The sequence below is a fragment of the Peromyscus californicus genome, unplaced genomic scaffold (assembly GCF_007827085.1).
Source record: "Peromyscus californicus insignis strain IS unplaced genomic scaffold, ASM782708v3 Scaffold_11__1_contigs__length_118956290, whole genome shotgun sequence".
NCBI classification, from domain to species: Eukaryota; Metazoa; Chordata; class Mammalia; order Rodentia; family Cricetidae; genus Peromyscus; species Peromyscus californicus.
In genome coordinates, this window is record NW_026294402.1 from 6,560,561 (window position 1) to 6,588,415 (window position 27,855).

The window sequence follows — 27,855 nt, forward strand, 5'->3', positions numbered from 1 at the left end:
GGTAATCTTCAAATACTTCAAAGACCTACCGAATATGGCATTTAAAATGTTTTAAAAATTTAGACTTTCTGGACAGTGAGACATGTCTGCTCCTGGCAGCAAACAACATTCTCTATAATGCATCCTTTCTGCAAAGAGCTTTCCTTTATGACTTGGTACAGGTATCCTGGTTTAAAATCCCTATACTTGCTTTGTTCAAAGAGAGCACAGCTTTTGAAAAACTCGGTTGTTCTAATCTGTTGCAGGTGACAAACCTTTCTCCACCATCATGTTTTGACTGCCCTCATTGGCTTTGCATGAGCCAAGTGGAAAATCCATTGTGTTGAGTTATGAGAAGGGATAAAGAACAAAGTCTTGTATTGAAAGGCACCATGATTTCTATTGAGTAAAAGTCTATAGCTGCTTTTCTTCCCAGAGATCAGAGGCAATCTTTATTTGCTTCTTCTCAGGTCTCCCGTTATCTGTACCAGTCATCTTTGTCTATTCCACTTAATGTTTTCTGTGCAGGTTGTTCACTCTCTCTCTGTCTGACTTCTCCGTCAGGCTCAATGATGTTTCATATGCATTGACAAGATTTTTCTCTTATATTTGATCAATATTAGATGGTTCTTACTTATCTAATAAAGAGATAACTAAAAAAAGGACAATGACCTTACATTTACTAATTTTTAAAATGTCAGCATTTCAAGAATATGGGCTATGGTGTTGGAATTCTGGGTTCAGATTCAACTTAAAGCACTGTGGGTTTGAGCATCATGCCTTGATTTCTATATCTTCTTCAGAGAGAAGCAACACTATTATTTTCAGAAGATTTTTTAGGAACTCTCAACAGTATGAAGTGCTTATCATATTACCTGGAAAACGCAAAACATTAAATAAATTATCCACACTACTAAGCCAAGCTTGTATGCCATTAAAAGTGTCCCGTATAACTTAGTTTTTCTCTGCAGATTCATTGAGCTGCTGTAACACGGTAAATGTCAAATTTATTTTTCTGTTATTATATCATAGGTAATAATTTAAAAACTTCTTAAAGTCTAGTGTGGGGTGTAATTCAATAAATACTGGTTTTTATGTTACTAGTCGATTCTGCTTAGTGATATACATCTAATCTAGTAAGTTTACAACCCCGCCAAATCCTTTAAATTGCACTCTAGGATGGAGTATAAAAGCTAGCTTCATTTGAATTCCAAGCATCCATTGTTATTAACTTGGAGCTAATCTCTTAAAGCTGGAGACCTTCCTCTGCCTTCCTTTCTGCCTCTGAAAGCATCTTGAGTTGCATAATTTGTTTCAATTCCCATGCTAAGGCAGAGTATAAGAGCTGTCTCTATTTGGCTTAAACATTTGGCTGAATACTGGGTAAAGGACAAATTTAGAGATGCATCTTTAAATGAACAACAATGACTAATTTGAACATTTAAAATGAAGTATTAATAGTTTCATCACTTAAATGACATCAAAGAGTTGGCACTGAAGTGCTCTAAGTTGTATCGCACCCACCCGTAATAAAAATGGGAACTCACTATATTCAGATTTATTCCACCTAAGGGTCCATATGTATTATTTATGAATTTAATTCCTCTCTCTGCTGAAGTATAAAGACTAGATATAGAGAGCAATGTGGAAAAAAAAAGAGCTGATTTTCATCTGCAATAACAGAAAAACCTGGTGGCCAAAAAACACCATTTCATATTTAAAGTGGAAATTTGTGATGGACTGATTAATCTACTCTGTTTTTCCAGCTTTGAAACTTGAGAATTAGTTTTCTTAGGCTTCTGAAATATGAGAGGAAGATGAAGATATTTTCAGGGAAAACACAACAGGCCAAACACTGGAGCTACAGCATCAGTAATTCTGCTCTGCTAAGGGATAGACTTCATAAAAGGTACTCAAGGATGCCACAGTGAACATGGTTATGTAGGGGGTCATGACAGGTTTGGACATGAAGCATAGAAACATAAGGTCTCATTGTCTTTATATACTCACACAGTAATAGAAAGAGTTTCTAGAAAGTGTCTATTGACTGCATTCACACAAAAGCCCATTGGTATACCCAGTGAATGTCACAACAAACATTTATTCTGTCTTTTGACAGCCAGATTTTTAACGAAGTGAGATAGCACTTGTCCCTACACAATCTTACAACATAGATTTCTCAGCCTCTATTAGGAAGGTAAGAGTTGAGTGAACAATGGGAGGAGGAGCCACATTCAAACTCTTTCTTCATCCAACACTGAGTGGATGAAGATGGAGGTGGTATGGAAAGGGCCTACTTTGACAGCAGCAGTACCTAGTTAGATGTAGAAGGTTTGGAGAATACTGGACTGGACCCCTCCTTCACAGACAGAATCTGCCAAAAGGACTTTTAATTACTGGTCAGAAAAATGGAAACTGGTCCACTTATCTTGCTCTGGAAGGAGATGTGTCATCCAGGGTTGTCTGGAAGAATACTAATAGATAACTTTCTACACCTTCCTCCAGGAATTTTAAATCTCCTTAGAGTGCAGCAGAGGCTTTCTGGTAAAGAACAAGGTCATGCCAAGCTCAGAGATACTGCTGAGCTTGCTCATGGTAGCAGTCAGTCTGACCAGGCCTTTTGGCTACCTGTATGGGACAGGTGGCTTCTAAGCCATTCAGACAGCAGTATAATGTTTGCCTAGGATGTAGGTCTGAGCAAAGGTTATTTTGGGTTTTATCTATTAGAATTCCTAGCCACTCCCCCAGCTACATGACCACGTGTGAGCTGTCCAGTAGCCAGGCAAGATACTTAGTCATCCCAGGGCCTTACGTCCTACATAGTCCCTGTGCTGTGTGGTCACCTAATCTGCCTGCAGCATGATCATGTAATCTATGTGTATGCGGGGCATAGCTACATAAACCCATATGCACATGTGCGGGGGGAAACCTATGAAAGTGGTTCCACCTACTCCCCTCCCCCTCTTCCTGCATGGTCATTCCACAGGCCTATGCACACCCCTTCTGTTCCTTTCCCTTAATAAACTCTTATAGTGGGTTTTGTTGTGCCTCATGGCACCTCTCGTACAGTAAAGAGCGACGCTTAATAAATAACATTGTGCTGCTTAATAATAAATAACATTATCCACTTCCATCCTTAAGATAGTGCTCTGTTTTGTTTCATAATGAACTCAGCCTGTTTTCCACACTACTGTCTCCTCAACTTCTCTGAATTCTTTCAAAGAAGATCTAAAAACAGGAGGGTCCAGACTGCATATTTCAGTGACAGACTATATATATATATATATAATAAGATCTTTTTAGAGAATAAAGCATAGGATGAGTAGGTATAGATGTTTCACTTTAAAATATTATGTAAAAATGTATGAGAGTAAAAGATAAATGCAGAAATATACTTCTGGTAAGCTCTGTATCTGTTGTTTTGGTCCTGAAACTGTTCTCTTGGGAACAAGTTTATACTTTACATAGTTCACTTCCTTTCTCCCCTACTAGTGAATCAGCCCACACTCTCTTCAATACATGTGCAATCTTCCTCCTCAGATACTGAAAATCCTCTGAACTAATACGCATCCACCCTCATTAATCAGAATTTATTCCCCACACACTAGGGCAAATCAACAAGCCTGTAATAGCGTCAACCTCTAAACATCAAGAAACAAGTATCTAAGGTGTTTTTGTTTCCTGTTCTTGCTTTTTTCCTGCCTTTTTGGCTGGCTTCCTGCCTCCTCCTTTCTTCCTCCACTCCAGCAGTGTGGACCACCACCTTCTGTTAGTTCTCAAACAGTGAGCACCCTCAGCATTGGCTCTCTGTACCAGCCTCCCCTCCAGACATCACAGGTCACCTCCACTAGCTCAGATCCTGCTCCAATCCCACCTCTCCAGACCTGCCTTCTTGGGAGGTAGCACTTCTTCATCCTCCACCCACCATTCTATTGACTTTCTTTATTCTTCCTCTATTTATCTTGTGTTTTTCAATTGATTTTTATTTATCCCTTCCCACCAGAATGGATCTCCATGAAAAGAAATGCAAACAAAACAAACACTGCTTCTTCACCACTATATCCCTTAACTGAAGTCACCATCCAGCACTTATAAGTTCAAACGTTTTTGAAAAAATAATCATTATGTGGATGATCTGTAGGATGGCATATGTGGTAAAAACACAAGGTGCTATTATAATAAAAATGAATTATAATAAATTTATTTTATATTACTTTATAAATAATTCAATAAAAAATAAGACTATCACTTTCAGTTTACAAATGTGTGTATATTAGTATGTATGTAGCATATATGAATATAAACCTTACCTGTACATTGTTTCAAGTATTCTTAAATTTTTATTGCCACTTTTCCAAAATTTTGGCATATAATCTGGTATAGAAAAGCTAGATTGAGCTTTGGATCAAATGAGCTAGGATTATTACATGCAGTAATTAATCTTTTTTATCCCCATTTTCTGAGGCACACTGATCCAGCTCCGTCTTCTCTAGATTGATGGTAATTCTGTGAACCATGGAATTGAGGAAGAAAAAGAGTCACTCTGTAAGGAGACTATTGACACTTTGATCAGTTCAAGTGGAATCAAATGAAACAACAGACATTCTCTTACACTTCTAATGATGATGAAAATTGGGCAACTTCCTCACAGGTAATTTATCAGTATATGTAAAAATCCTTAGACACACAGCTTCCAATGTCCAAACTCGGACTCTGAGTGAGTAATTAAACAAGCAAGACAATGATATATTCTTATACATTTCCCCCTTAAAACAATATGCTAGAATTTTAAAAGGTTTCAAATTATACATATTAAAAATAGAAGGCTAATTAAGTAAGCAATAGTACTCTCCTAATGGGGGATATTAGAGAGTGATTGAACTTTGCTGTAGTTATATTGAGAATATGACCCTTTCTATAAAATCTAAGTTGAAAAACTACACAGAAAATTTAGATTGTAATCCACTTGTCAATATACAAATAATTTTAAATAAATACCTTCATTTTTGTTGAAAATTTAAAAGGTGGCAGCTGAGCATGATGCTGCAGACCCTGCCAGCACGTGAGAGGCCGAGGTCAGAGGATCTTTGTGCGTTTGTGGTCAGCCTGTTCTACATGGTGAGATCCTGTCCCAGAATTAAATAAGTAAATGAAAATTTAAAAATTCAAGGATATCAAAGCATTAACTTAATACATATGACATTTTTCATTTTATTTGCCTTATTTCCTCAGCTCAGTGGTTTCCTGATGACCTGTAGGTTCAAACTCAGTGAGGGCCAAGAGAATTTCCTGTGACCTGGCTAGGGATGACTTTTGGAAATGAATGACTTTAGTCTTCATCCTGCCCCTCAGCCTGGGTGTCCTTGTTAGTGCGAGCCTCTGTTCTTCCCACTCTGTGAAATTAGTGTCACAGAAGAACAACAAAGCTCTCCTGTATTTTTCTAAAGTTTTTTTATTATATAGTTAATGCGTTGGATTCAGGGTGGGAATATCTTCATATTTTATTCATTCTAAAATTACTTTTCTAAGAAATGCAGATTTCTGAAGGATGATTCCTTTAGGAAGTGCATTGTGTAATTAATCTCGGGTAGTTGAGGAAGAACTGCTTTGTTGTCTCTTACTGGTGGAGAGAAGGAGCTGTGGCTTCCCACGCAGTAATTTCCATGTAAATGGCGATCAGGAGCAGCGGTTGCAGCAGGGCAGATGCTGTGCAGCTGAATCTTAGGGACCCCAAGGAGGAACAGAGATGGATGACAGCGCACAGTTCCAGCTTCATCCATTTTCCTTTGCCACGGAAATGCTGTGCGCGCTTCCAGCCAGGCCAGTACCCAGTTGAGAGGAGCACAGTACTGTGTCCATACGCAGGGCTGTTTGAAGGACACCAGGGTATTCTGTGCCTCTTGTCTCCCAGGAGAGACTGCCCCAGAGGCCCTGGGGATGTTTCTTGTATGAGGGGTACAAAGAATGTCAGCAATTATTTCCTATGTTTGAACCTATTTTTTATTCAAGCAGAGATTAAATCTTACACAGAGATGTGGTTAATTTAAAATATTTCTGTGGCTTATGGGGCAGAAATTCAAATTGACAGGCTTTGGATTTGTTTTTCTAGTAAGCAAAGTAAACTGAAATTCTGTGAATGATGCTTCTAGTTTCTAAAAGCTATTCTATGTCTTTTGTACAATTTAAAAATAGAAGGTCTTAACACTTATGAATAAGAAACAAGGTGCATATTCTGGAAAAGAAAAAAATTCTACTCACTAAAATGGCTTAATGTATTCAAAAGTACTTGATTATTGTTAATCTTGTCAAAACTGCATGGTCAAGTAATTGCATAAATAAAAGTGACACTAATATAAAAATCAGTTTTCAAAATGGAAGAGATGTATTAGTTAAAATTTCAGTGATTGCAAACCCTCATTTATTTAGCCTGGCAGAAGAGACTAGGTCAGCTTTAATTCGGCCTGGCTTCAGGTCAGTTCCTTAGTATCGAAGAGCTTGCAACCAGTAATTTATTATTGACTCAGAGGCTTGTCTCTATTTTATATCAATTAATTTTAAACACTTTGCTATGACCAAATAATAAAATCACTATAATGACAGAGCAGTACTATCTGCTCACAGGCTTCTCATGATCCTTTTGTATTTATTAAAGGAAATCCAAAATCTCTGAGAACATTGCAGCTTTTACTCTGCTAAAGCAGAAGGCTGGCCCAGTGGAAGTGAGGGACTCTAGGCAGCCTAAACAGCACATGTTCAGAAATACTGCTACATAAGTAAACTTAACGCAGTTATTTTTAAAGTACGTGATATTCAAAATTTAAAGATAATTATGTATCTCCGGTATATTAGATATTATTTTGAATTTTGACAAATTCCTTAAATTGGTTATTATTGTGCCTGAAACATAAATGGGGCCCCCCAGAGGAACAATAATTTATATAAGTATTTCCAGGTCACAGAGCAATTTCAGAAATTTCTGTTCTCAAGCACAGATCAAAATGAGGTTGTGTTGGTTTCTCCAATGACATACCATAGATCCACATTGGGGCAAATGGGGGACTCTGTTCAGCTGACCCATACATTCTTTTTCCTGAGTAATGTATTTTCAGTGGATAACTAATAGATAATAAATGTACACAAAGGGTAACATTTGGGATTGTAATCTTAAATTCCAGGAAAAAAAAAAAAAGATGCTGCCGCTTTGTTAAAGATTCTCCAGAGCTGGTGGACTGAATAGAATGCTGTGATCGTGGAGCCTTAGGAATGGTGCAGATCTCAAGCCAAACACTGGGAGCTATATTTAATCCCCCAAATGGCTAGTCATTGTCCACCTCTGTGTCTGACCTAACAACTTTGTGACTCTCAGGGAAAATCTTTGGAATGCCTTAGCTTGACTGGCTTCCACAAAGCTAAAAGCTAACGATGTCATCAGATGTTATAAAAAAACCTACATTGTGCTTTTCTTTGCTCTTCTGTAACCCAACTGCATTATTGTCCCATCGATGTACTTTAAAAATGCCATGATTTATGACTTTATTTTGATCTGTGATTGTTAGAGTTCATGTAAGCACATCTGTGTTACTTGAGGCAACATGAATCCTTGTTCCTGGGTCATGGACCTTTATATTCAGTTCAGAATAAAGTATCTTATTATCTTTAATGTGTGAGTTGTGTTTCACACTGATTTTAAATGAGATGTCATCCTTCAAAGTAAGTGTCCTATCAGAGTTAGTGTGCGGTTGCTTCAATGACATTGCTTTTCCAGGCACTCTCGGTCCTGTGCTTGTATTGCACCAGCCCTGTAGTCATAGTGGCATCTACTACACCCATCACTAAGGAATCTGCAGGCAGCAGCGATTTTCACAGTGTGAGATCCTGGAAGTGATGCTGGCTTGTGGGAACTAATATTTGTTGGACACAAGCCTCTGGAAGACATTTTAGACACAGTGTAAACTCTCAGAAACATTGCTTGGGTGGATTAGGTGTTATCAGGCCAATCAACCAACCACACAAGCTTGACATAGTGGCATTTTTCTTGTTTAAGCAAATTTCTATGACAAAAGTGAGTTCCTAGAATCATTCTTTTCTGTTTGTTTGTTTTGTTGTTGTTTATTTTGTTTTGGTTTTTTGATACTGAGTTTCTTTGTGTGTAGCCCTGGCTGTTCTGGAGTTCACTCTCTAGAGCAGGCTGGCCTGGAACTCACAGAGATTTATCTGCCTCTGCCTCCCAATTGCTGGGATTAAAGGCATGTGCCACCACAGCTGGCTTCTGAGCCTACAGCAACTGGCATTCCCAGGTTGTCTCTCATCCAAGTATTAATCAGACCCAACCCTGCTTAGCTTCCAAGATCAGATGAGATTGGTGTGTTCAGGATGGTATGGCCATAGACTGGAGTTGGGACTAGGTGGAATGGCCATAGAGTTCCTAGAGTCATAAAAAGAGAGTTAGAAAGACCTTCTTCCACTTTGTGGAGCAAGAATGAAAGTTCAGAGAAGGGACTCACTCATGGTCATAAAACACACTGGTGTTTGCCTGAGACCCAGATCAACCCAGGTACTGAAAGCTCAGCTCCAATCATTTGTGAGCAAGGACAGCCTGTGAACTTAATAAAAATTCAGTGCTGCCATGGAGAATCTACTTTCTCTGCAGAGGAGAAACACAACTCCTCTGAATGAAGATAAGCATGTGCACACCTGTCTCTGCTTGCCTTTTTGTTTTTCCTGAATGCAAGCCCAGCCTTGTAAGTGCTGCTGGCCCTGTGACTTTGATGGGCACATTTACTGGCTGGAAGAGAATCAGGGAAGCTGAGAATTTCTTCACCTGCCACCTGTGATGTGCTTTCAAGGCAGGGAATTCAATTTGCACCATTATCTCAGGAGAGCTTCATGGACAATGCTAGCAAGCTTTGCTATTTAAATCTTACAGCTTGCCTGTTATCAAACATTCAGAAGAAAGTTAAAATAGCTCGTTTTGTTTTCTAAAGTTGACATTAGTCAAGAATAATAAATTAAGAATTATAAAATGTAGATACCCTATCACTCTTATGCAGGTCAATGTAAAAATAAAATAATACATTTTATTCTATATGGCTCTCAGAAGCAATTTTCTTCATACCTTGAAAAAGATTAAGTAAATAGAGCAAGCTGGGTTGATTTTCTTCTTTTACTCAGGTTATCAAGATTCATAAAATTTTTTCCTTAAAATATTAATTCTCTGGGTGAGGGGCAATAGAGAAATGAATAGCAGGATACAGATGATTGTAGTAGTATTTGCTCTGCCCATGACCTTGGGCTATATGAACAAAAGAGGTAGTGTTTCTTGCCTTTGAACTTAAACTCTTAAAAGGAAAGGGAGAGGGGTCATGTTCTTCTTCTTTGGTCAAATACCAAATGACCCAGGTGCAGCAGGGAGCCCAGGATTAGGAGGCCTTGGCAGTTTATGCAGAGGATTCAGCAGCAGTCTTAGGGGCCACAGTCCTAGTCTAGGCCTCAGGACTCCTGGAGGTAAAGCCAAAGACAAGGAGTGGATCCCTGTCACCAAGCTGGGTTGCCTGGTTAGGTCCATGAAGATCAAGTCACTGGAGGAGCTCTACCTGTTCTTCCTGCCCATTAAGGAATCAGAGACTTTTTCCTGGGGGCATCCCTAAAGGATAAGGTTCTAAAGATCATGCTAGTGCAGAAGCAGACTAGGGGTGGCCAGCAGACAAGGTCCAAAGCTTTTGTCACTATTGGGGTCTACAGTGGTCATGTTGGTCTTGGTGCTAAGTGCTCCAAGGAAGTAGTACTGCCATCGGAGGGGCCATCATCATGGCCAAACTTTTCACCGTTGTTGTATTGAGAGGCTACTGGGGGAAAAGACTGGCAAGCCCCATACTGTTCTGTGCAAAGTGACAGGCAGATGTGGCTCTGTATTGGTGTGCCTCATCCCTGCCCCCAGAGGCACTGACATCATCTCTGCTCTTCAAGAAGCTACTGATGATGGCCAGTATTGACGACTGTTACACATCAACTAGCGGCTGTACTGCCACCCTGGGCAACTTTGCCAAGACCACCTTTGATGCCATCTCAAAGACCTATAGCTACCTGACCGCCAATTCTGTAATTAACTTCACTATTTATACAAATACAGGAAATCATCAGAAATGGGGAACATCACACACACACACACACACACACACACACACACACACACACACGGGTCTGCCAGGTCCTCTAGCACAAGGTAATGATGAGATTGATCAAGTATTAATAGCAAATGTGCTAGAGACCTCAGAATTTCATAAAAAACACCCCGTAAATAGCAAAGGTTTGAAAAAGGACTTTTCCATCACTTGGTAATAAGCTAAGGAGATGATTTAAAAAATTTCCTACTTGTTCTTTCTATAACCAAATTCCATTCCCTGCAGGAAATAATCCTAAAGGTATACAAAGAAATGAAATTTGTCAGATGGATGTGTTTCATTTTGCAGAATTTGGAAAATTAAAATATGTACACCACTCCATTGATACGTATTCAGGATTTTAATGGGCAACTTCTTAGTTCTGAAAAGATTGATTCTGTGATTACACACCTATTAGAAGTCATGATCATTATGGGGATACCTGTACAAATTAAGACTGAACTGACAGTACTCCAGTGTATGTCTTCAGTAAAATGAGTTTTTTGCTTATTAAAATATAAAGCATATTACAGATATACCACATAATCCTACAAGGCAAGCAGTCATAGAAAGATCTAATTGAACTCTAAAGAATATGCTAAATAAACAGAAAGGGGAAATAATGGCCCCTAGAAATAGATTGCATAATGCTTTATTAACCTTGAATTTTCCCAATGCTGATGAGAAAGGAACAACAGCTGCAGAGAGACATTGGACAACAGAAAAAAACTCCTGAGCTGAATCAGCTTGTTCACTTCAAAGATATGTTGACCTCAGAGTGGAAACCAGGATACATCCTGTGTTGGGGAAGGGGTTTTGTTTTTGTTTCCACAGGAGAAGAAAGCTATGGATGCCAACAAAATTAACAAAAATTTGATTCAAATAGAAGAAACCACTTGATGAGGAGAAGTGATAGCTCATCCACTGATGTGACAATTTTACAAATTGTAAGGAAAACTCACCAAACAAGGGTCAGGGCAGGGCTCTGTTTGTTTTTTTTTTTTTTTCTGTCTTTACAGGATAATAGAAATACCCATCTTCAAGAAGTCAAAAGGCCTTGGGCATCTAGACATCTAAAGCAGAAGGGAAGGCTATACAGAAAAAATTCACAAGCAAAGAAAATCTGACCAATTGGTACCAATATATCCTACAAGGTAATATCTCACTGGCTAAACATCAATATCTTTTTACCTTCAGAAAAGTTATCATCCTGACTCAATTATAAATCAAGTTGGCTTTAGAGTTAGAATGTGGCTCTCTCCTTCTCTAAACTTAAGCAAGTTTCTAAAAGAAAAAATTAAGAGATTCTGTCTCATATCAGAAGAGCCCACTGGTGTGGGACAGAAGAAAACCAATAATCTAGGGACTATTGTTGTCAAGATTCTATTTCTCTCCATGCTTATTCTTGATTCCTTAGAACCCTTCTTTACATATCATGTCATCTTAAAATTTAAACTTTCCATTTTGATATTAATAATGTACAAGTTTTCCACAGTGAAAAATAAATTTTTCCAATAGTGATCTCTGAAGTCTCCAGAAGGAAGATGGGGCTCCACAACCCATTCCATAATGATGTCATTGAGCTGATAAACATCACTCAGTGATCAGCTTTGGACTGCAAACTCTTAAGGGTAGTTTCAAGATGAGATGGTCCATCATATTATACTTCTAGCTAGAACTTCAGACAAACCTTACCCATTACTTTGAGATTGGTTACAAATGTTACAGCTAGTCCTTTTGAGACTTAGCCATTGTTTTAGCTTTCTTACAGGATCCCACAGAGATACCATCCTCTCTAGGCAGCAGGAAGCAATTTTAAGAAAACAACACCCCCTCTCCCAAACGGTTTTGTTTTCTCAGGGTTATGGACAATTGTCATCTGTTAGGCGATGGTTATTACTTGTTATAGGGTTGGGGGTGGAACAATAAAGTTTAGACTTACGATTCTCCTTTGGAAAAGAAAAAAGGGGAATAGCATAATAAGGTAGATAATTTTATCTACTTGTAAACTAAATCAGTAACTATCAGCTTTAGATAATTTGCATTGATGTGAATTCTTGTATATTGATACAAATATAAAATTATTTTTCTATTTCTGTTTAAGATAATTTGTATATTGATACAAATATAAAACTATATTTGTCATATTGTACATATGTTCCTACTCATCTTTCAATTATTTTGTATGTGATATAAATGTAAAATTATAAACATACTGTCTGTATATTCTACCTCTGTTTAGGATATTTTGTATATTGATACATATTGAGGATATTGTTGTCATATTGCACTATACATTTCTATCTCTGATTAAGATATTTTGTATATTGTCACAATTTTGAGGTCATTGTCCTTATACTGTACATCTGTTTATAGATTATTTACCTTTGTAATATAAAGCCTTAGCCCTTAAGTTATTTAGGTAGTTAAGAACTACAGGCTTATAGTCACTCATGCTTGTAATAATCATAGTCATGTAGTCAGTTTTTCCAGATATACAGAAATGTGTGTCTAATAGATAGGTAATCTTCAAACACTTCATAGACCTGGAGAATATGCCATTTAAATGTTTTGATACCTTAGAATTCTGTTGATGTGAGACAGGATTGCTCTCGGCAGCATCAATCTACTCCCGAGAGGATGTTGGGCTGCAAAGACACTACATATGGAAATTTGTCTTCTGTTTTTGCAAAAAATTGGCCTGCTGGGCAAAGAACTGTTCTTGCCTTGGCTGCTGACAGTATGCATGCTGTTCTTTCCAGATGAGCAGGACACAAGGAATAGCAACTGTTGAAACTTGCCAAGACAGGATAAGATGGTCTTTCAAAACTCCTGATTCTGAAAATGGTCTGTCAGGTATTCTAGGCCTATAGCCAAAAATGGATTCCCCAAAGGTGCTGAGAATCATTAGGTGACTGTCCAGGCTGCCAGATGTCTCTCAATTCTTGCAATTTTTCAGAAGTTCCTTGCTTGTACTTACTGTTCACTCAGGTAATATTATTTTCTTTCTCAGGTCTTTGATAGGGTTGAAGACTAGATAGTTACAGTTACAATTCTCTCAAACCTTAGCTAAGAACATATTAGGTACTAAAGTTAAATCCTTCAGGATAGGACAACTATTGGAGTAATCTCTGTAATTTGCCATGGTCCAGACATTTCTGGACATTTAGAATGTGTCTCGTTTGATGTTGTTCTGGTTGTTTGTGTTTCCATTTTTGTTTATGTTATTAACTTTCCCTCTCCTGGACAATACTTGATAATTGTTCTTATTGTATTTAGTTTGTATTAGGTTTAGAACCTCTTATTTAGACAAAAGGGGGAAGTGTAGTGGTATTTGCTCTGCCCATGACCTTGGGCTATGTAGCCTTGAAAGATGCAGTGCTTCTTGCCTTCACATGTGACCTCTTAAAAAGAAAGGAAGAGGGGCTACGTTCTTCTTGGTGTGATCAGATGGCCAGGTGCATTCACTCCCAGACAGAACAGAGGATGACTTCAGCTGTTTACTCTGTTCTGTATTCCTGAGTGTATTTCTTCAATTTATAGCTTAATAAATTCCTATTGCCCATTACATAGACTCATGTGGATTGATCTTAACAGATGATTTGAAGGGAGAATTGGAAAATAGAGGGTGCTTTAATTTGGGAGAGGAGAGAGATAAGCATAGAAGAAGGAGAAAGAATGGTAAAATAACAGGAAGGGTGTCTGAAAAAAATTATAAGGAATCATTTTACATATATAGTTGTAGGGGTGGTTGTCTCTGCTTTACCCTGAAGCACCACCCCTAGTGAGGCAGCAGGTAACTGCTAGGTACCTGCCCTGCCACCCAGGGCGTGGCCCAGACAGGGACCCCTTAAGACCTGGGAGGAGTACTATGCTAGCTCTCTCTTATATCCTTCTGGTCTTGGATTCTGGTGCTGAGGATCAAGGCAGAGCTCTCCTCCCTGGACTGTGCCTCACCCCTCCTGGATTCCAGGACCAACTCAATTATTCTTGTTGTGACTTCAACCCTGAATAAATTCCTTTGACCTTAAAATAGACTCGTGGAATTATCCCGTTATCTGGTGTCCAACATGGGGCCCAAACCCAGGACCCTGAGGTTAAGAGTCTCATGCTCTATGAACTGAGCTAGCTGGGCTGACTGGCTTGGGGTTGGGGGGTCACCCGGGTCTTCTCATGCTTGCACTCAATAGGTGTACACAGTGGTTATATGAGCCGAATGGTTAAGTTCTGGGTCCCCAAGAGGGGCAGGAATTTTAAAAGAGACAAGGATGTATAGAAAGTGTGTCAAAGCAGCCACAGAGCCTGAGGGAGAGGGTTACCCAGGCATTTGGGGTTTTCCCATGTGAGTACCAGATAATGGAATAATTCCACTAGTCTATTTGAAGGTCAAAGGAATTTATTCAGGGTTTAATTCACAACAAGAGTAATTGAGTTGGTTGTGGTATACAGGAGGGGTGGGGCACGGTGCAGGGAGGTTCTCAGGAGAGCTCTGCCTTATCCTCAGCACCAGGATCCAAGACCACAAGGAGGTGAGAGAGAGAGAGAGAGAGAGAGAGAGAGAGAGAGAGAGAGAGGAGAGAGAGAGAGAGAGAGAGAGCGAGCACATGTACTCCTCCCTCCAGGTCTTAAGGGGTTCCCATCTGGGCCACTACCCAGGGGGGCGGGGCAGGTACCTAGCAGTTATCTGCTGCCTGCAAGGGTCAGTGCTTCAGGGTAAAGCAGAGACAACCACCCCTACATATAGCTCAAATAAAAATTTCCCATCTGGGCCGACAACACTTCTTCTGAGATCCATAAACCATCTAACAAAACTCTCAACAGCAGGCATGAGAATCCCTCTTTTGAGTTGTTCAAAAGATTCCCCAAACAGTGGTAGAAGGTAAATATTTATTGCTGAATATACCATGGACTTTGGATATAGGAGGACTCAGAGAATCTGTGCTCAATCTGACCTGAAAGCCTCCTCCCTGATGAGTAGCTTTCATGTTACCAGAATGTGCCTTGCAAGTCTCCAAGGGAGGGGGAGAACCAACAGTCCTACCCACAGATGATGTCTATGAATAATAATTATCATGGAAGGACAATCTATAGGGTGCAATAATGGCATGCGTACCTTGTTTGTAACCAACAGCTCTCTAATTGGACTTAAGAGCCACTCAACAAGAGGGAAATCATGACTGGCACTAGAAACCTAGCCAAATATCTGGGTCCAGAGGTCATTAATCTTAGAGGAAAACTTAAAATTACCTCTTTACTAAACCAGCACAATCCCTAATCAAATTCTAAATACTTATCCTTATACTTAGAACTAAGTGTAGTTTTCACTGCTCATCAAATAAATTTCCTTTTTGTAATAGCTAGATACCATTATAGAAAACAACAACCAGCTAAAAGGCACAGAACAATTGTTTGTGTGGTGCCCAGCCCATCTGATACATCTATACCACATCTCCCACACTCAGGCATCCGGGATAATTTCAGAGAGACAGCACGGACCAGAGAAGTAGGGAGTTTGCTGCAAGATTGTGTTTCCTAGAAATGCCAGAGAAGCTATACTCATGATGTCTCACCAACATGGCTGCTTAAACCTGAACAAGGATGACACCAAAGACACACTAATATGGAAGAGGGAAAACCCAAGCGGCCTCAATCCTGGCACAAAACCCAGGCAACTAAGGAGTTCTGAGCATGGGAGAAATAATCCTTTCCTGGGAAGGGCACAGCACTTGAAGTTCCAATACCGAGTAGGCAGTCCTGAAATTACATACATACGAGTGACATATGGACTAAACTTGTTGCACATATATTTAGGAATACAAATGTATGCACACACAACTAAAGAAGAAGGTTCATGAATTTGAGAGAGGTAAAGTTGGAGGTACATGAGATGATTTGTAGGGAGGGAAGAGAAAGATGAAAATGATGTAATCATAATTTCAAACACTTGAAAAATTATAAAATCTTGAAAAAATTAAAAAACTTGGAAAAGTAATAATTAAGGTAATCAAGCTAGAAATAGGAGAACATGCTATGTCCAATCTCTTCTGAATCCATTTCACAATTATCAAACTTTTTTAATTAGATAGGGCATCTTCCATATTTCATGATTTTACAAATTGTGATATACACAAATATAAGTGTGCTGGCTAGTTTTATGTCAACTTGACATGAGCTAGAGCTATCTGAAAGGAAGGAACCTGAGTTGAGAAAATGCCTCTACAATAACCTGCTGTGGGACATTTTCTTAATTAGTGACTAATAGGTGAGCTTTGGGTAGTACCATCCCTATTTTGGTCCTGGGTTTTATAAGAAAGCAGTCTAAGTAAGTCATGGGAAGCAAGCCAGTAAGCATCACCCCTTTGTGGCCTCAGCATCAGCTCCTGTCTCCAGGATCCTGCCCAGTTTGAGTTCCTGTCCTTACTTTTTTTCAGTGATGGACTATAGTGTGGAAGCCACATAACCCCTTTCCTCCTCAGCTTGCTTTTGGTAATGGTGTTTCTTTATAGCAATAGTAACCATGGCCAAGACAGTAGATTGACACCTTTTCGCTTTATTAGTTTAGCTGTTTAGCTCTTTTTGAGGGCACAGGCAGATGTTTTCTACCTTATAGGATTAGTCATGGATGTTTTCTGCTGACTGAGCATCCAGAAGGCCTGTCTCTGCTTGCTGCCATAGATAGATCCCATTGTGACTTCTTGGTATAAAAACAATGAATGTCAGGGGCTCAAGCCTGGGCTAGCATGCTTGCTGTTTCCTGGCTGGAGACTATCTTGGGCACCAGGAGAACCTGAGTCCAGCCAGAACACATTCACTTCCAAAAGCACTGACAGCTCCAGACACTTCATCCAACAGTTTCTTCTTCATCCCTCCCACAGCCATTGGCCTGAATTACTCTTATGCAAATATCAATGGCCTAGATGAATGGATTGTTTGGCTTGAATTCCAAAACCAAAGTTCTGTCAGAGTGTTATGTAAACATGTTGCACAATTATCTAAGATTTTGAAAAATCAAATGGTTATTTGCCATTATTTTTACACAGATATCTCTTCACTTCTCTTCCCCGCTTCTTCCCTCTCCACCTCCTTTCTCCTATCAAGACAAAACTGACTTGAATCTTGCAATCTTTCTTCAGACTCTGGAGTTCTGAGATTACAGCTGTGCACTACCAAGCTTATTTTCATACATGTGAATCTTTTCTGTTTTACAAATTTTTGCAACTTTTGGAAATATAAATAATGCAGATATAGTCTACTTTTCATTCCTCAACTTCTCTGTTAAATTTGTATCTGCTGGGCATTTATAAATATCAGAGTTGGCATAAGAGTGAAGAAAACAACCTTCTTCAATACATACTTTTCAGATTCTCCATCTAACATTTTTTTCAAGGTTTTTGATTGCTTTTTGATCAATAAAAATACATATGTGTGTGCACATATGTCTTTACCTTGTATGCATAGTTATAGCTTGATAAATATACCCAGCTCTTGATTAGAAACAGTAAGTAGCATGTGAATAATTTCTTTTACTTTTAAATTCATTCAATATATCAGTGGGAACCAAAAGACCTCTTGAAATAGCTACATTTGGAAAGCAGGGCAGTACCAAAAGGTATGGTAGTATTTTATTTGTACTGAAATGTGATTTTAATTGTATGTTAATAAATAAAGTTGCCCGGCGGTCAGAGCTATTAGAGCCATAGCAAGAGCGTGGCGGTGGTGGCGCACGCCTTTAATCCCAGTACTTGGTAGACAGAGCTAGGTAGATCTCTGTGTGTAAAAGGATACAGCCAGCATTGGAGACACACACCTTTAATCTCAATCCCAACCATAGAAGACCTGGAAGTCTCTACAGACAGGTAGTGACAAGGCAGTCATGTGTTTGGGTTTACAGCCAATGAGAAGGCAGAACAGAAAAACTATATAAAGACAAACACACAGGAAGTAGGTCCTTTTTCAGAGAGCTCTCTTGGCTGAAGAGGATCGCTGAAGCAGGAAGGGTAAGTCTCTTAGCTCTGACCTCTTGGCTTTCTTCTCTGAATTGGCTCTGTGTTTCTTATTTAATAAAATGGTTGGTTACATCTTCAAAAAGGACATTTTGCTAACTAATAGCCAGTATTTCTACACTGGAATCCTCCAGGAACAACCAGGCTTATGTCATATTAGTGATATCTTTGTTTCTTGTTCTAAGCCTACAGCTGTCTCCACAGCTTACTCAGTTCTACTCTGAGATTTTTACCCCTGGAGAAGAGGGAACCTACTAAAATGCCCAGATTAGAGACAGAGCTGATCATTTGAGTATTTGAATGTTGTGTAATAATGGAGGTGTGAGATCCAGTATTCAGAGTGGACACTAACTGTGCTGTGCCTTAATGATACAAGACAAGGATGGCCCTTGGAAAGTGAAACAGAATGGTGGGAAGTCCTTATCTGTCTTTTTAAATTCTTTTTTGTTTGGTTGGTTTTTGTGTTTTTTGAGGCAGGGTTTCTTTGTTTAACAGCCCTGGCTGTCCTGGAATTCACTCCATAGACCAGTCTGGCTTTGAACTCAAGAGATCCGCCTGCCTCTGCCTCTCAAGTGCTGGGATTAAAGGTGTGTGCCATCATCATCCTACTTTAATTCTGATGGTGTGAATGTCCAACTTCCCAGAATCATTGGTGGAGTTAAATTAATTAGTCTACAAGGCACTTAGTATAGAAGCTGGCATGCAGGAAATACTCAGCATCATTTTGTTGAAAGTGTTGAGGAGCTGACATATGAGGCCAGCCTGGAAGGATAAGAGTGGATCTGCCATCTTGCCCTCTAAATTTAGCAACAGAGCACTTTGTAAGGAGTGGTAAGCTCTGGGTAGAAGGAAGCTACTGCTCAAAGAGGAACAAAACAGGGAAATTGACCTCAGAGTAAAGCAGTCTTTGCCACTGAACCGATGAGTCCAGCAGTAGGCAGTGGGAAGCCTCTGCATGCTTTAATCATGTGATAATTTTCCATGCAACAGTCTGCAAAAGAGGTTAAATAAAAGCAAGTGTCATAGATTTCTAAAGTATTAAGTCATTTAAGGTGAGGATCAGTGATAATATTTTAAAATTATCCTTGGTACAAACTGTTTTGAGTTTCTTTCAAAACTGGCACTTTGAAATCATCCAACTACAGAAGAATGGAACCAGATTCATACTAGCCAATGTATATCAGTGCTAGATCAGATCACTGGCAGCTAATATGTTCAGAATTCATCTCTATGAATTGACATATTTCATTCAGTTTACATACAAAATTAATCTCTAGAAAACATAATTGATTTTAATATTATGTTTACAGTAAAATGTGCCCATGACCCAAGTATAAATTTGAATAGGAGTGGTTATTATGGGCTACCATTCCAAACTGATCAAGAACATGCATATCACAGAGACATGGGAGGGTAGATGGGACTCCTCCAGGCACTGTACTTAGAATGTTGATTTGCTAACACTGACTTCATGTGCTCTAAAAAAGTAAAGAAGGGCATGATGAGAGGCTGGTTTAGGAAGAAAGGGGTCATTGGGAGGGGTGAGAGGGTAGTGGGGCATGAATGCAATCATAGCACATTGCATACAGGTATGATATTGTCAACATTTTAAAATAAGCAATTAAGATCTGAATTCATATTGACTGAACATATACTTTTTGAAATACATTAAGAGAACTTAATGGCTTCAAAAGAGTTATGTTGCTGGAGATGTAGATCATCTTAAGTAATGTGCTCAAGATGCTGAGTTCAGTCCCTGGCAACACCAGAAAGGGGAGGGGCTCTGTAAATGTCAAGGTTCAGAGATTTACACAGGCATCTTGTGGGGTGATAACTCAAAACTCGACACATGCTGAAAAGTTAAAATGAAATTCAGATTTTCCATAAATGGAGCCTTTTGAGCTTGCCTGAAAGCCAAGTCTAAGAAATCAGTATAACTTTCACAGGGATTTAAAATAATTTAATCCATTGATAATGAAACCTGGCATACTAGAAATACTAGCTACATTTGACCACTTCAGCACTCACTAGATAATAATAGAATTGATGCTTTAGTTTTTGAGTGGCATTAGGCACAAATCAAGTTCTCAGTTGTAGCTGTGGTGTTGGACCCCAGAAGCCTAGAACATTCCTAGAGAGAGGATGTGGCTTGACTTCAACAATGAAAGACTAAATCGAGTGAGATGAAGAATATGGTTGTCTATGGTTTCTTTCCACAATGGAGGGGAGAATTAATACCAAAGTCACATCACAAGGAGCTTTCACTGCTTGTGCTAATCTAGACAGTGCCACTTTGATTTTGTTTATATAAGTATATTGCTTTCCTCTTCATCTTTCAGCCAAGCATTCTTCCCCTCTAGTTATATGAATTTTTATTATTTCATGGTACATAAGAACCTCATTTGAAACTTTCATCATTTCTTTGCCATTTCACTTAATTGTATCATTTGATCAATTAAAAAACAAATCAACTGTTCCAAATAAAAGGAATGTGTCCTTTCTGCTCTCTAGTCTTTCATAAGGAATAAAAATGTCACTGGCTTTGTTTCATCAAGCTTTACAAGGATGCCGTGACAAGTGACTTACACATTTGTAAATAGGTGTCAGAATAGTACAGTTTCAGCACTGACTGATTTAGAATGAACTAAGACAATGTGGGATGTGGGGGCATGTGCAAGGTCTGAGCATATGTACTACCAGTTTGTGTCATCAGTTAGAGCATTTCAACTGTTGCTAGCACAAGCATCATTAGAAGCATGCAGTAAAGTCTGCAAGCTTAAAATCATCACATCAGAGCCACTTAGGCCCTTCAGTCTTTCTTCCTCCTGAACAAAATCAGCAGAGGAGAGTTGGGCACTGTGTTTATTACTTGTTCACACTCATGGTCTTGGCTACTGGGAAGATGTACCTGTCAGCATTCATGGCAAATGAGATGAAAATAGGGAAAAACAGCCTAACTAGTATTGCGCATATGTGGAGTTGGCCAATCCACCTTCTTGGTGCATGCCAGTGGCTAACAGTTGTTACATGAGTTCCACAAATTCAAATCAGTAGTGTGACAGTCGTTGATTGTCATCTTGCTATAACTCAGAATCACTTGAGAAGAGAATCTCAGTCAAGAAATTATTTAGATCAGTTTGGGCTTTAGGATGGTCATTCTGTACGCTGTGAATATGTGTTGCTACCATTGGTTAATAAAGAAGCTGCTATGGCCTATGGCAAGGCAGAATAGAACCAGGAGGGCAATCCAAGCAGAGAGACAAGGAGAAGAAAGGCAGCTTTGGGTGACCCTGAGTGCTGCCGGGGGAGCAAGATATGTGGTGATACATAGATGAATAGAAATGGGTTGAATTAAGTTGTAAGAGCTAGTAAATAATAAGCCTGAGCCATAGGCAAAACAGTTTGTAATTAATATAAGCCTCTGTGTGTTTACTTGGGACCAAGCAGCTGTGGGACACAGGAAAACTTCCGGCAACAAATTTGTGAATTTTTTGATTATTAATTGAGGTGGGAGGACCACTTGGATGTGAGTGCCAACAACATTATTTACTGGGCTGTGTCCTGAAATGTATGAGTGAAGAAAGCAGGCTGATCGTAAGAAAGCAGGCCCCATAGATGCACATGGTGTTTGTCTCTGCTCTTGACTGTGAATGTGATGTGACTAGCTCTTGGAATTCTTGTTTCAACTTCCCCTCAATGATGGGCTGTAACTGGGAATTGTAAACCAGATTAACCCTGTCATCTCCTAAGATGCTTTTGATCAGGGTGTTTGATTGCAACAACAGAAATGAACCTAGAACAAATAGGGAGATGATGTCTCTATAAGTGACAAGAAGAAGTTAGAATATTTATGAACATTCCTGATGACAACTATGACTGGGGAAATGTAGCATCTTAGGAAACAGATCTCTATATAACGCCAAGAAAACAATGGAATAGGTAGGCTAAAAGTCTACTGTGTCTATGCAACACAGAAAGACAAAGAGTGCTAAGTGCCTTGCATGAAGTAGTCACGTTTCTACAAATCAAAGTGTTGAGTGCTGGTTACCAGGGTTGAGTTAGCAGGGAAATGCCATTTGTTGATCAGCAGGCATAGAATCTCAGAGTAAGAGAGTAAGCTATGCAGAACTGCTACACAGCAGTGTACCCAGGACCAGTGATTATAAATTATTCACTTGATATAAGAGGATAGGGTGTATGTGGACTATCTTTACTATAATAAAATAAAAATGAAAACTAAGTAGCTCACTTCTTAAGTAGTGGGAAATCAAAAGATAAAACATGAAGCTGTAGGGGTGAGAGGAGCTGTTGCTGCTGTTTCTTCTATTATTGATAATGGACATGAGAAGGAGAATGAGGATATTAAGCCCTCTTAGCTACAGCCTGAAGCTTTCAACCTTAGCAACTGCTTTCAGCACACGCATGTCTCTTTGCTTCTGAACTACCAGGTTAGCTTGGTTTGGCTGATAGGTGCTTGGTCTTTTGATTTGGAGATGTATCATCATGTTCTCTCAGTCTCTCTGCTCATGTAATTTTCTGTCTAAAGTGAATTGCTAACTAGATAATACCATCCAAGTAGGGAATATTTAAATATTAACCATGTGATCCTATAAAAGTTAGCTAAGTGGAAAAGCATGAAATTAACCACTACTCTTTCTATTCTCTGGTATCTGGCTTTGGTTGTCATTTACAGCTGGTTTTAGTGTTGACAGGCTCCGCATTAGTCCTAAAGTATTTGTCTTTCTTGGTCTGTCTGTTCCTGTCCTCCCCTTCCCTTCTCTGTCTCTTCCTCTGAAATTATACACCTACATAAAATTGCATTCTGTTACTGTGAGATTCAGGTTACAAATTCACCTGCATACACATTGTTCACATTGACACTTTGTAAAGAAGTATATTCTGTCAAGGATATGGCTTCAAATGGCCTGTGATACTCAGTGGGCTGAAGCATTTCCAGGAGCATATGCACAGATGCTGAAAGCTAATAAAGTGGTATCATTGATGCTATGAGAGTCTAATCATTCTGAAATAAAACATCCCAGACTTAAGTAGCATCAATCGCATGCTTCGCTGTTGTCATAGTAAATGGCTCCCTTGACCTTGCGCTCCTATCAATCTCTGGTTCTGAAGATGCAATCAAATTTGTCATTGGACATTTAATTAAATACAAAGCCCTTCAAGGTACTATTTGCAGCAAATATCAGTCACATTTTCTCCCAGTGTAGAAAATTATAGTCTCTAACATGGACTTCAAATTAGATTGAATACTTTGTTTTGTGTTATTTGGTTTATAAATTGTTCCTTTCCCTTCTCTAGTGCATTTTATAACATCTAATGAGAAAATTCATATCCAAGCTTATGTTCTCATTAGGGCCCTGAGGACATGTTGCTTCTAGAAAGTTCAGAGTACAGTTCAAGTATATATTTGGGGAAAATAATCTTCCTGAACCATTGAAAAATATCAAATTGTCTGGAACTCACAATTAAATGTAGTGTTGCTCTGTAAACCCATCACACACATCTCCTTAATGCTCAGAACAGATTGCTTCTTAAATTTCTAGGAGTTATAGAGAAAATTCTATTTACTTCATGTTCAGCTTTTCTAATTAAGCAGGTAGAGCATGGTGTGAAGGAGGTGACTGAAACAGGAGGATCATGGTGTGAAGGAGGTGACTGAAACAGGAGGATCTTGGTGTGAAGGAGGTGACTGAAACAGGAGGATCATGGTGTGAAGGAGGTGACTGAAACAGGAGGAGCATGGTGTGAAGGAGGTGACTGAAACAGGAGGATCTTGGTGTGAAGGAGGTGACTGAAACAGGAGGAGCATGGTGTGAAGGAGGTGACTGAAACAGGAGGATCATGGTGTGAAGGAGGTGACTGAAACAGGAGGAGCATGGTGTGAAGGAGGTGACTGAAACAGGAGGAGCATGGTGTGAAGGAGGTGACTGAAACAGGAGGAGCATGGTGTGAAGGAGGTGACTGAAACAGGAGGAGCATGGTGTGAAGGAGGTGACTGAAACAGGAGGAGCATGGTGTGAAGGAGGTGACTGAAACAGGAGGAGCATGGTGTGAAGGAGGTGACTGAAACAGGAGGATCTTGGTGTGAAGGAGGTGACTGAAACAGGAGGAGCATGGTGTGAAGGAGGTGACTGAAACAGGAGGATCATGGTGTGAAGGAGGTGACTGAACAGGAGGAGCATGGTGTGAAGGAGGTGACTGAAACAGGAGGATCTTGGTGTGAAGGAGGTGACTGAAACAGGAGGATCTTGGTGTGAAGGAGGTGACTGAAACAGGAGGAGCATGGTGTGAAGGAGGTGACTGAAACAGGAGGAGCATGGTGTGAAGGAGGTGACTGAAACAGGAGGATCTTGGTGTGAAGGAGGTGACTGAAACAGGAGGATCATGGTGTGAAGGAGGTGACTGAAACAGGAGGAGCATGGTGTGAAGGAGGTGACTGAAACAGGAGGAGCATGGTGTGAAGGAGGTGACTGAATCAGGAGGAGCATGGTGTGAAGGAGGTGACTGAAACAGGAGGAGCATGGTGTGAAGGAGGTGACTGAATCAGGTAGAGAATAGGTGTGAACGAGATGAGTGACAGGCCACAGATATGCAAAATAAATCCCTGCATCCCAACTTACATTGAACTTTGTGCCATTAGTTTATGTTTTGAATATAAGGGTTTTCATTTACTTTATAAGCTATCTAATTGACTACACATGTTATTCAAAGAAATTGTTGATGGATAGGTTTGTGGTAATATAGAGAAAAAGCTTTAACTACCCAATAAAAGTGGCCTACTTATGCCCATTGCTGTAATAGTCTTTTTGTCTGGTTTTATCTACTCCTTCCTGTTGGGTGTTGGTAACTCCTGACATCAGATTCCACTTTACTATGGCCTAATTTTAGGAACCACTGAGATGTTTAGATTAAAAAACAACATCTAACTACAACATCTGGAAACAAGCCTTCATCTCCATAATCTGGTGCATGCTGGGATTTGTTGGAAAGTCATAATTAGGATGCTGCAATATTGTTTATGCTATGAAGTTTTTTCATTAAGTCTATTGACCTCATGCTAAGATAGAAAATTATTTTTAATAAATAAGAATTTATCTACCGGTTGTCAGAAACTTTTATATTTTACACCAGGGGCTTTCATTTTTTCTCAGAATCTGCAGGATACCTGGCATTAAGGAAATAAAGGGCTAATTTATGGAGAAGGAGATGAGCAGGGCAGGAGCAAAGGGAAAGTGGTCTTGAGGATCCGTTATTGATTTAAGTTTATTATTAGTCTACTCTGTTAATGTCTCAGCTATGTTCGGAAAATAAGGACTCCAAATGTACTTTCTAAGGTACTAAATTTTGGTGAATTTATTTATTTTGAACTTTTAGTCTTAGGCTTAAATAACTGTAGTATTAGTTCATGTACTTTCCAAATGCCCAAAAGAAAAAAGTCATGAAACTGCTTTCAGAGTTGACTGTCCTCTGGAGGTAGTCCAGTGGTACACATCCTTAAATGCAAGATAGAATATTTCTGATGACTTTGACAAATGTCAAATTCAGCCTCATCGTATCTGGATGAAGACAACATTTTATACATAACTGTGGCAACTTATAATATTTTCCTATGGCACAGAGAGAAAGAGAGAGAGAATATTTTTATTTCTTCTTTGCTTCTAGAAACAACATATTTGTGTTCAAATTTGGATAGTATTTTTGGTGTATATAAATGTGAACATGTGTGTACATGTGGGTGCACACATATACAGATGTGTGCACATGTAGGTCACATGTCGATGTTGGATGTTTTCCCTTTGAAGAACCTGCACGTCATAAAGAGTTATCTTTACATGTAATTATTTGTGGTTATATGGAGCTTGGGACAAAGCCTGGAAACATACAGACGTGGCTGATGGTGTCTGAGGAGGAAGAGAGGCTGAGAGATGTAGACAGTGTAACCTGGGTGGGCGGTGCAGACAGTGGAGAGGAAGAAAGGATGAGGCCAAGAGAACAAATGGTTCTTAGATACACAACAAATGCAGTCTCAGGCAGGTGACTGTTCATCTTTCTGTAAGAGTCTTTCCTTCCTCCATCAGCCACTTGTGCCTATGAACACTTCAGACCTGCTGGGACCAATGAGAGAGATACTTTGAGCTGGTTCATGCTGTGTAGGAATGAAATTTGTTCTGAAGGGCAGGCATTCAAAAGATAGGCAGGGAGGCACGTTTGGGTTTTACTGACATCTCACAAAGGTCATAGTTTGTTCTCACTTGCAAAGGAAGTACTCTGACTCTATTTTTAAAAATCTCAGCTTGGGCATTTCCTCTAGAAAAACACCCTAAAACTTAAATGTTCTGCTGCCTGGAATCTTTTTGATTATAGGGATATGATAGGAAGATCCAACAATTAAAGCCAATGACTCCTGTGCTCAATCTTCTCATCCATCCCCCAGCAGCAGAGAGTCTGGGGAAGCTTTCCTACCCCCTTTAGTTTCAAAAACTAACTTCTTTGAATAAATTAATCCCTGAGGGTTGGTTATCTGAATTGCAAAATAGGCTCACTAAAAGCTATTTTTCCATTGTGATAAGAATGACCTGCCTAAAGGAAGGCAAGATAGACAGTCCTCCCTTCATTTCAGACCCTGTGAGCATGCCTGCTTCTATACTTGTCAGTATTGCTGCTTTACAAGAGATACACCATGCGTGGTGGCGCACGCCTTTAATCCCAGCACTCGGGAGGCAGAGCCAGGCGGATCTCTGTGAGTTCGAGGCCAGCCTGGACTACCAAGTGAGTCCCAGGAAAGGCGCAAAGCTACACAGAGAAACCCTGTCTCGAAAAAACCAAAAAAAAAAAAAAAAAAAAGAGATACACCATAAAGAATCTCAGTGAGCATATCAAAGATACAGTGGAGAACTCCTGCCTGAGACAGAAGGAGAAACACACCTTTCTGTGAAGGGTATTCTGGGTATTTGACTCAAAAGAGTAATATCACCAGATTCAGGAGAAAAACTGGTGAAGAGTTAAGAGTGGGTACCAATTGATGTCCTATTTCAATACATTATGGCATGCTGAGTTATGCAATAACTGAGTTATGCAATAACCCTGTGCTCTCTTTATTTGTTATGTTTAATGCATTCAAAGTCAACTTTTCCCTTTTCTTAAGAATGACTATTCATAATGTATTACAGTATTTTCCTGCAATGAAGTCAGGATTGAATTTGACAGCATTAGAAAGTATCTAGAGCTTATTTGGAGGTTCTAGCAGGGGAGCGCAGCTACTCGTATACCCTTGACCGTAGACCGGTCCTCCTCTATTCGGGGAAGGTCATCCTCTTTGACCGAGTGCGCAGCTTCAGGAGGGATGCACATGGAGCGGTGAGGGAGGAAGGGGACACCCGCCTAGCCAGCCAGATCAGCCGAATCAACCCTGGCGATCAATGGGGTGACAGATGTTGCACCTAGATAGCCCTCACATGAAACCAAGGTTGGATAAAGCACAGGGACAAATAGCCAAATGAATGGAAACACATGAACTATGAACCAATGGCTGAGGGGCCCCCAACTGGATCAGGCCCTCTGAATGGGTGAGACAGTTGATTGGCTTGATCTGTTTGGGAGGCACCCAGGCAGTGGGACCAGGTCCTGTGCTCATTGCATGAGTTGGCTGTTTGAAACCTGGGGCTTATGCAGGGTCGCTTGGCTCGGCCTGGGAG

General features: G+C 39.7%; 1 protein-coding gene and 1 pseudogene across 7 annotated transcripts in view; both read right to left on the reverse strand.

The window, feature by feature from the left end:
- Cntn5 (contactin 5) overlaps positions 1–27,855 on the reverse strand; it is a 1,171,099-nt gene that overhangs the window by 191,216 nt on the left and 952,028 nt on the right. The gene's annotated exons all lie outside the window — the stretch shown is intronic.
- Positions 8,252–8,369, reverse strand: LOC128105571 (uncharacterized; annotated as a pseudogene).